This window comes from Rana temporaria, chromosome 1, assembly GCF_905171775.1.
Source record: "Rana temporaria chromosome 1, aRanTem1.1, whole genome shotgun sequence".
Classification (NCBI taxonomy): Eukaryota; Metazoa; Chordata; class Amphibia; order Anura; family Ranidae; genus Rana; species Rana temporaria.
Window position 1 is genome coordinate 64,593,330 of NC_053489.1, and position 11,066 is coordinate 64,604,395.

Genomic DNA, 11,066 nt, shown 5'->3' on the forward strand with positions numbered 1-11,066 from the left:
GGGCTTTATTCTTTTCAAGATTTAATTTTCATCTTACCTACCGCCCAGGGTCCAAGAGTGGTAAAGCAGATGCCCTCTCACGCATGTTCCCAGAAACCCCAGAGACTCGTTCCTAGCACCATCCTGTCCCCCCAGAATTTTTTGTTGATTCAGCCCGACCTAATGTCAGCCCTGGAACAAGCCTCTGCTCAATGTCCTAAATCAGAGAGTTCTGCATTCAGAAAACAAGAAGGGCTCCTGTGGCACGGAAATAAGATTTTTGTTCCAGAGGGAGCCAGACTTCAGCTTCTCAAGACCCTTCATGAACACCAGCTTGCCGATCATTTTGGGGTCCATAAGACTTCTGAGCTGATTCAGCGATCCTACTGGTGGCCAGACCTGAGGAAGGATTGCAAGGACTTTGTAAGTTCCTGTACAGTTTGTGCCAGAAGTAAAGGAAGCCGCACACAAGCCTGGGGCCTGTTAAGACCATTACCTGTCCCGGACCACCCATGGAAAGCGATATCTATGGATTTCATAGTGGAATTACCCCCCCCTCTGAAGGGTTTACCACGATCCTGGTGGTGGTCGACCGGCTAACGAAGATGGCTCATTTTTTGCCTTTATTAGGTACCCCCTCGGCCATGGATACTGCACATACATTTATCAAGGAGATTGTGAGATTGCATGGCCTGCCCAGTAGTATTGTATCCGACAGAGGGGTGCAATTTACTTCTAGATTTTGGAAAGCCCTCTGTAAAGCCTTGAACATCGAAATCTGCTTGTCATCCGCTTATCATCCACAAAGCAATGGCCAAACGGAGAGAACCAATCAAACACTGGAGCAATATCTCCGCTGCTTTTCCACCTCCTCTCAAGACAATTGGGTAGCCCTACTTCCATGTGCCGAATTTGCATACAATAATTCAATACACTCCACCACTAATCAGTCTCCGTTTTGGGCAAATTACGGTGCCTGCCGTACAAGACAGATTAACCTTTCTCCAAGGAAATTATGCAAAAATCCCTGGAGGACTATAAGAAATACTATGACAGGAGGAAGAAGGAGAGTCCGACTCTGGAAGTAGGAGACAAGGTTTGGCTTTCTACTTTGAACCTTAAACTGTCCTGCCCGTCCCGGAAACTGGGTCCTAGATTCATTGGTCCTTTTGAAATTAAGAAAAAAATTAATCCTGTGGCCTTTGAATTGTCCCTGCCGAGCTCCTACAAGATTCATCCAGTCTTTCACGTCTCACTTCTCAAACCAGCCATTACCGGTTCCTTTCCTGGAAGAGAAGACCCACCTCCGCCTCCAGTTACAGTGGGTGAGGACACGGAATTTGAAGTGGAAGCCATTTTGGATAGTCGGAAGAGAGGTAGTTAAATCCAATACCTAGTAAAATGGAAGTGCTACTCTCTCGAAGAAAGCTCTTGGGAACCTGCAAAAGATGTTCATGCCCCTAAACTGTTGTCTGAATTCTTCAGAAAGTATCCTGAGAAGCAAGTACGTTTGGGCATCCGGAGGCTGCCCCTGAGGGGGGGGGAGGGGCACTGTCAGAGAACCAACCGTTGAAGAACTGGCAGACCTGTCCTGCACGGCAGACCTGTCTTGCACGGACCTAGAAGCACAGTGCGCATGCGCGCGCATACAGGCAACAACACAGTAAATTCAGTGTTCTTTATGGGCGGGACTCCTGGCGTCAGTGCCCTATTTAAAGCTTGCTGCAGCAGTTACCAACTGCTGCATGATCTTCAGCCTTTATGTGATCCTGAGCTCTTGTTCCTGTTTTCCTGTGTTTCTGTTGACGACCCGGCTTGCCTGACCAGACTTCTCCGTGCATGACCCCCGGCTTGTCTCTCGGCTTACCCTTTATCCTGTTCCTGTCTGCTTGTTCCAGTGCTTCCTGTGTATGACTACCGGCTTGGCTGCTGACTCCGCCCCTGGGTTTTCCTGCCATCTGGTACTTCTGTGGTACCCCTGCCTGACTACGTATCCTGGTATACAGCTGATCTCCAACATCTACTCAGCAAGTCGCAACTGGCAACTCCTGCATCCCTGGGCATAGCACCCCCTGTGTCACCTCCAGGGGGCGTTCTGCACTCAGTCGCAAAGGAAGCCCTCTCAGCACTTTGGCCTCTGGTAAGGTACATGACACACTCTAAAGGGAAAGGTAGAACAAAGGGGGAGTATGGAAGAGGGAGAGAGGGTGGAAAGGGGGGAGAAGGGAAGGTTGGAGGAAGAAGGGGGTGAGGGTTTGGGGGAACATCCACACCCCTTCCTTACCCACAACCTTCCATACCCCCTACTTTCCTGCCTCTCTGCCTCTTCCATACTCCCCCTTCCCCTTGTTCTACCTTTCCATTTAGAATGTGATATTATTGATTAACCTTAAAGCATAATGTCTACATTTACACTCCTGGCAAATTTTGGATATGAGGCGGCTTTTGGAGGACTTGGTTTGGTTCCCCCCGGGCCTAGCAGGCTGTTTACCACCAACATCTCAAGCACGTTTTTACAGGCGATATATTTGATCTATGTATTGTCGATCGACATATAGTAATTGATTATGTTGTGAAGTTTGGAGGCCGGTAGGCTTTTGAGGCGTGTGTTGGACCGGGTATAAGGGGAGGTTGAAGGCCGGTATGTTTTTGAGGCGTGTGTTGGACCGGCTATAAGGGGAGGTTGAAGGCCGGTATGTTTTTTGAGGCGTGTGTTGGACCGGCTATGAGTGGAGGTTGGAACTCTTTTTGTCTTCAGAGGTCAGAGAAGTCTTTCCAGCTTTCTTTAGGCTTTCTCTGCTGGAGAAATGAGAACTCTTCCCGTCAGTGAGGTCCTTCATGGAGAAGTCCAAGGCCTCACTCACACGGGGTGTATGAATCTGCACCCTGTGTGGGGGTTGCATTAACCCCAAAAAAGGACATCCATGTGGGTGCACCCTGGCTGCGTTCGGGGCCGTGCACCGGTACCCACACAGATGTCACATTGGGTACAGTCACTGCACCCCATTTGACAGCAATGGGACTGCCTACACGGGATGCTGGGAACACCTGTGCATCCCCATTCCGGTAAACACGGCCCTCCCATGGGTTACGGATTAATACCCCCTGTGTGAATGAGGCCTTAGGGTGAATGGAATATTTAACTCCAGTGTTCTGCTAATTTGGGGACCACTGTACCCCTCTTTATTGTTATTTGGGTGTGTTTTATTACAGGAGTGTTATAGCAGGTAGTTTAGGATAAGTTTGGATTTCTTCTGAAGGCACTTTGAGTGAACATAAGTGATTTACCCCACTCAGCAGGGGCAGGCCTTAGCCTGCATCTCAGTGGTCTGTATTTATGTAGGACTGTAGGGGATCAGGAGGGCACAGTAAAGGGGAAGTCAGCAGGGTACAGTATAGGGTGTAGTAATGTAAACTGTCAGGGTTGGGTAGTATAGGTGGTATAGTGGTAGATGTGGGTAGTATAGGGCGGTATAGCGGTAGATGTGGGTAGTCTAGGACAGTGTAGTGGTGGATGTGGGTAGTATAGGACAGTGTAGTGGTGGATGTGGACAGTATAGTGGTAGATGTGGGCAGTATAGGACAGTATAGTGGTAAATGTGGGCAGTATAGGACAGTGTAGTGGTGGGTGGGAAGTATAGGGCAGTATAGTGGTAGATGTGGGCAGTATAGTGGTAGATGTGGGCAGTATAGGACAGTATAGTGGTAGATGTGGGCAGTATAGGACAGTGTAGTGGTGGGTGTGGGTAGTATAGGACAGTGTAGTGGTAGATGTGGGTAGTATAGGACAGTGTAGTGGTAGATGTGGGTAGTATAGGACAGTGTAGTGGTAGATGTGGGTAGTATAGGACAGTGTAGTGGTGGATGTGGGTAGTATAGGACAGTGTGGTGGTGGATGTGGGTAGTATAGGACAGTGTGGTGGTGGATGTGGGTAGTATAGGACAGTGTAGTGGTGGATGTGGGCAGTATAGTGGTAGATGTGGGCAGTATATGACAGTATAGTGGTAGATGTGGGCAGTATAGGACAGTGTAGTGGTGGGTGTGGTTAGTATAGGGCAGTGTAGTGGTGGGTGTGGGTAGTATAGGGCAGTGTAGTGGTGGGTGTGGGTAGTATAGGACAGTGTAGTGGTGCAAGGCAAAAGCCATAATGAGCTAGTATGCACCGCATATTAGCTCATTATGAAATACTTACCTCGGAACGAGGTAGGGAACTTACCTGGTCCACGCCGAGCCGAGCGTGTCTTCCGGGTATCGCCGCTCCAGCGCTGTGATTGGCTGGAGCGGCGATGACGTCACTCCCGTGCATGCGCGGGAGATTTCAATCCGGCATGGGTCGGCGGGGCCGGCCCTTCAGCCGAGGATCCCCCCTGCACATGCGCCGCTGCAATCAGCGGCGCATTGCGAGGGGAATATCTCCTAAACCGTACAGGTTTAGGAGATATTCTTTATACCTACAGGTAAGCCTTATTATAGGCTTACCTGTAGGCAAAAGTAAAAAAAGTGGGTTTACAACCACTTTAAAAAAAAACAGCTTAATATTTTAAAAAGTATAAATAGTAGAAACAAATTTGAAGAAGTCCCATTATTAGCTGAAAGAGCTGAACATTTTAATAGTTGAATGGTCTTAATAGCTTTAAAGTATGCACCAGAAGTATTACTTCTGGTTTGATAGGGATTTCTACTTGCAGTGGTGTGGTGTTGCAATGGGCGCCCGTTTTGCTGCCAGTGTGGCCAATTTGTTTATGGCCCACTGGGAGCAGGATGCGGTTTTCCATGATAGGCCACTACAGCTTATCTGTTACAGGAGATACAACGATGACTTGGTAATGATATGGGAGGGCGACATTCCCACTCTCCAGTTGTTTATGGATAGACTCAAAAATAACAATAGGAATATAGTCCTTACTTGGACTGTTTCCCATGATCAAGTCACATTTTTGGATTTAGAGATATACAAAAAAAAGAATCCAAATTGCATACCAGAAATCATTTTAAAACAACAGATCGGAATGGATATATTCCCCTCACCAGTTGCCATCACAAGTCATGGCTGTGCAATATTCCGAGAGGACAATTTGTCAGGCTCCGCAGAAATTGCACACTTGAGTCAGATTATTTGCTGCAGTCGCAAGAGTTGGCGACCAGGTTCACTTCTAAGGGGTACTCTCGATCTTCAATTCAACAGGAGATCGAGAAAGTAAGGGCCATTGAGAAGAGTACCATTATAGCCGATAAACCTCAGAATCCTGACAAGGAATTAGTCAGTAACTACAAAATGTTGTTGGATTTTAACATCCAACACAAAAAAATTGAGAGAATTGTGGCTAAACATTGGCCAATTCTCAAAGGTGATGGTATCTTGGGTCCGGCCCTTCCTGACCGCCCACAGTTCATTTACAGGAAGGCCCCTTCCCTTAGGGACGGTCTAGCCCCTGGAGTGGTTGATCCACCGATCATAGTTCAGCCTAAACTTTTTAGTTTTTTGTCAGGCTTCTATGCCTGTGGTCGCTGTGCGACTTGCATGCATGTTAAAGCCAACATCAAAAAACGGAAATCATTTTGTTCCACAGTCACGCAGACTGAATATCCTATCAAACAGTTGATCACGTGTACTACAGTAGGTGTTTACATGCTTGAATGTGGCCTCCAATATGTGGGGCGCACTTCTCGTGCGCTTCATGTAAGGGTAGGAGAGCACATTAGCAATATAAAGAGAGGAGTCAGAACTCATAGTGTCTCCAAACATTTCAGGAATCACCACCAACGAGATCCCAAAGGCCTGAAATTTTGGGGGATCGAGAAAGTTTCCAAGCACTGGCAAGGCGGACATTATATCCGTCAATTGAGCCGCCGAGAATCCTATTGGATTTATGAGACCAAGGTCTCCTCGCCAGCAGGCTTAAATATTGAGTTTGACTTTAATTGTTTCATTTCGAATAGGTCATTTTATGGTAGTGTTAGTTTAATTATGTGTACCTGTTAGATTTTAGGGTTTATTTAATGAGGGTATATATCTAATTTTTTGTGTTTTGTAAGAGGTGATCGCGGATGACGTAATTTTCCATATATATTTTATATATGTGGGCTTTTAACGTGTAATTTTATGTTTGTGAGATAATTTTTTGCGAATAACTATACAAAGGGGATAATTGCATATTTTGCATCGGACATGCAATTTTTTCACATTTTGCATATATTGCCCTTTGTAACGGATCTTAATTTTATCTTTTTATATATACTTTATGTTTTAATCAAATATGGGTCGATCTTTTCCATCCAGTTAGTGGCCAAATTGGTGGTATTGTTTTTTGATCTTTTTCAATTTTTTCATATGAGCAGTTATCAATCAGTGCCCGTTTGTTGCCAGTGTTTTTAAGCAGCTCTGGTATGAGACGAAAGCTAATATGGGCCGTGTGCGCCGTATGGCCTGATTAATTATGGCGGTTGTCATGACATCACCTCCGTTATATCTCTTTGCCCTACGCTGAGGAATGTAACGCATACGAGGGGTAGGAGTTGCGTGTGAAGTCACCCACGATCACCGCTGTATGCACTTGTCAGTGTTTTCCACTTGTAAGCCTGCACTCGGCTGAGAGTGCTGATACATGTGAGTGCACTTTCATTTGTTTTAAATAAATGCCTTTTTGCTACTGAGAGCATTAGACCTCTCCCCTTTTTTCGTATGTCCATCATTGCTGTCATCTATGGGCCCTTCATTATCATCCGGAGTTGCCAAGTGACCTTCTGACCGATCATATCAGGACCTGAGACTGTATACCACCTTTTGAAGGTCGAATGAGGTGAGAGGCCATCTTTACTTCTTGGTGGAGGATCTCTATCTGGTCACCTGCTCTGAACCTGCACCATTTAATGAAATTCATTTGGATTTCTCCTTTACACATATGGACTTTTCTTACGTTATATTTTAATATTTTTGCGCTGCACTGTTTCACTATAGAAGTTACGCAGAGCCAAAAAAACGTACGGGGAAAAAATGTAAATTAAGAATAAAAAACGAACAACAATACCGGGAATGCCATTGAGCATTCCCACTAATAGGTAAATAATAGAGTTCTCCCACCAAGACCAGACTTTTCAGTCTGGTATGGATTTCAAGTGTGAAACACACCATGTGTCCTTCCCCAAAGTCATACCAGACCCTTATCTGAGCATGCAGGTTTTTTGGTGTTGGGGTTCCCCTTGACCACTTAAGGACCCCTTCACGCCGATATACATCGGCAGAAGGGCACAGGCACGTACCTGTACGTTGCCTTTAAGAACCCAGCCGCTTGCGACCCGGTCCGAAGCTCCGCGATCGGTCACATGAGCTGAAGAACGAGGAGAGGTGTGTAACTACACCTTCCCCGTTCTTCTGTGTGATAGTCTGTTCCCTGATACAGGTAATGACGATCAGTGACGTCACACCTACAGCCATGCCCCCTACAGTAAGAATCACTCCCGTAAGGGCACACTTAACCCCTTAGCACCCCCTAGTGGTTAACCCCCTTCATTGTCATTTTCACAGTAATCAGTGTATTTTTATAGCACTTTGCTGTGTAAAAAAAAAGACAATGGTCCCAAAAATGTGTCAAATGTGTCCGATGTGTCTGCCATAATGTTGCAGTCACGAAAAAATAAAAAATGATTATTAATGCCATAAAACTATCCCCCATTTTGTAAACACTATACATTTTGTGCAAACCAATCGATAAACGAATGTTACATTTTTTTTTTTCCCCCTCAGTTTAGGCTGATATGTATTCTATTTTTGGTAAAAAAAAAAAAAAATGTATCAGCCTAAACTGAGGGGAAAAAAAAATACATTTATATCTTTGTTGGGGATATTTATTATAGCAAAAAATATTGATTTTTCAAAATTGTCACTCTATTTTTGTTTATAGCGCAAAAAAAAAAAAAAAAAACCACAGGAGGTGATCAAATACCACCAAAAAAAAAAAAAAAACTATTTGTGGGAAAAAAGCCAATTTTGTTTGGGAGCCACATCGCACCAGTCAGTTAAAGCGACAGTGCCGAATCGCAAAAAAAGGGGCAAAATCCTTAACCTGCATAATGGCCTGGGTCTTAAGTGGCTAAAATCCATACTAGATCGAAGAGTCTGGTATGGTCTTGGAGGGAAAACCCCATGCTTTTTTTTTTTTTTTTGGCATTAAGTTTCCCCTCAAGATTCATACCAGACACAAAGGGCCTGGTATTGTCGGGATCAAAGTCGCATCCCGTTCATGGAAGTCGAACTTTAAGTCACAGGGCAAAGTCAAATCCAGTCACAACTGTTGTGTCGTACCAAGTGTCACGGTCTCTTCCCCCCCACAAAATCTCAGTCCCACTATAAGTTGCTGATCACTGCTAAAAACAATATCATCCCATAGTGCAGGGCTATGCAATTAGCGCACCTCCAGCTGTTTCAAAACTACAAGTCCCATCATGCCTCTGGGTGTCATGCTTGTGGCTTGCTATGCTTCATGGGACTTGTAGTTCAACAGCTGGAGGTCCACTAATTACATTACGGTGTCATAGTGTATAAAACTTTTGCGCAAATTAATATATGCTTATTGGAAATTTGTTTTGCAGCATAAAAGCAAAATGTATTTTTCAAAATTCAGCCTTTTTTAGTTTATAGCATGAAAAGAGAAGGAAGCAAGAAAGAAGAGGTGATCAGATATCACCAAAATAAAGCTCCATTTGAGAGGCCCGGTTTAGATCATCTTCAACCTTTTTACCACAGGGGAATCTTGATATATAGTTACAAGACCCATGAGGCATAGCAAGACCGACAGCCACAAGCATGACACCCAGAGGCATGATGGGACTTGTAGTTTTGCAACAGCTGGAGGTCCACTAATTGCATATCCCTGCCTTGAGCCATTAGTCCTTCAGGGGTCCTTGGGAAAAAACACTCCTTACACTGGGCTGGGTTCAGTGGGAAGAACGCACAGTTCACAGTGGTGGTTAGAATGGCACCATTGCTGGCTCTGCCAAAATGGTGTCGGACTTAGAAGGCACCAGATGGGAAGTTAGCAACAGCTCAAGGAATCCCTAGCAACCTCTGGAGGAGCCTAGTTGAGAATTCTCAGGTCTCAGGAGCACCTCTGCCAAAACCAAATCATTGGTGGGAAGGCAGCCACCCTACTATACAGCTGGAAAGATCCTTGGGGTCTTACAGCTGGCTTTGCCAATCGCCATTAATCCCAGAACAGTGCAGGCACCAAATTTTTGGAGAATAATCAGTCACTGGTCAAGAAACCCCTAACCTCTGTAGTAAACATGTGAGCCATGATACCCACAATCTGCCCCACTGAGACTTACAATACTCCAGGATCCTATCCACATGGCATTGGAGTGACTTTGCCATGTTTCCACATTCCTTAATGGTCCACTATGTAATCACAAGGAAAAGGCAGACACTTGTGATAAGTAAATCTTTTATTCAATGTTTATACTGTAATACACACACACACATGTGATATTTGCCATAGTTTACAACCAATCGGCTCTGCTGTATTGCACCAAATATCCCATATGTTGCATATCTACATCTGACACAAGAGGTCTGTCATCACGTGGACAACATTATCTAAGCAAGTCAGCTGCACTTGTCAGAAAATACTGGTCCTTGGAACTGATTATAAAAAACACACTGAACAGATGATACCCGCAGCAATGTTATCTGCACCAACAGCCACTTCTTGAAGAGACTTTCAAATAAGAGGACAACTGCAGGATGGTATATTTAAAAAAATAAAAATAAAGAAAATCCCCCCCCCCCCCCCCAAAGAGTGATGTGCATTCTTAGGCTAGGTTCACACTGTAGAGATGGGGGGAACCAGCACCGGTTCCCACATCACATCTCTCCCACAGGCAGTTCACACTGCTTTCTACAAACCGCGGGTCTCAATACAAAAATGTTAATGACACCCACAGAACGGTGAACTGTGGATTTGGAAAAGGAATCAGATTGCATGAGAACATCTATGCCACAGGTGTCAAACACAAGGCCCGCAGGCCGAATCCGGCCCTCCAGGCCATTTCATGTGGCCCTCGCACCTCCACTGCAGAAGAGCTCAAGCCCTCCTCTGGTTCTCCTCCAGACCCTCAATTTCTGCTTTCAAGCAATGCATCCAGCTTCTTCCCAGCAGCAGCATAAGGAAAGGGGGGTGCACTGTGATGCAAGTGAGAGTGGGGGACTCAACTTCTGATGGTGGGGTGGCTCTTGATATCTAATGTAAGGGGAGGGAATGCGCTGGACATTTTGAGGGCAATAAATGCCGCTGCGGCCCACAATAAAATGGAGTTCGACACCCCTGATCTATGCGATCCGATTCCAGTGCGGATGGGGGGGGGGGGGGGGATTTCAGTCCCTGCACCTTTATGAGAATCCAATGCAAGTTCAGCCATACAACTCTATGGCTGAACTCGCATGAGATCAGCACCGCAGTGCGGGTGCAAATCACATGCAACATCTGTGTTCACTATAGTGTGAACCTGGGCTCAAAGTGCACCCAAAACAGACATTTCAAGTGGATGGATGTTCATCACTCCAGGTTCTTGCTTCAGATAACAGCATTTTCTTCACCCAAGTTCCCAGCTCCTCCCACAACTATTACAAGCCCATTTTTTTCAAAGGAAAAATTCCTAAGGGGAACTCTTACTTCTAAAGACACCGATACATTGAAGGCCAGGTTCACTTTTAAATAAACGGGAAGTTAATGAGCATTTCAGCACCAAGGCTGTAAATTACTGCATAAAGCTGCTTCTGTCAGAGGTAAGAAGGCACATTGGGGTGAGGGTTGGGCTATTTATTTTTGAATAGGTTAGGCAGAAGAGGGAGGGGCTTGAAGTTATTTTTAATAAAAGTGCATGTCCTTTAGGCCAATATACAACTCCACATGTAATGGAAATGCATTTTGGGTGGTCATACCCTTTAAATAAAAGCAATATTGGTCTAAAGAATGGCTTTGCCGTATCGATAGTTGTCCAAGAGAATGCCATCAATTAAAAAAATCAAATGCACCCGTCCTTTTATGGAAGAAGCTATAAACAATTAGGCTTAATAAAAAAAATAAAAAAT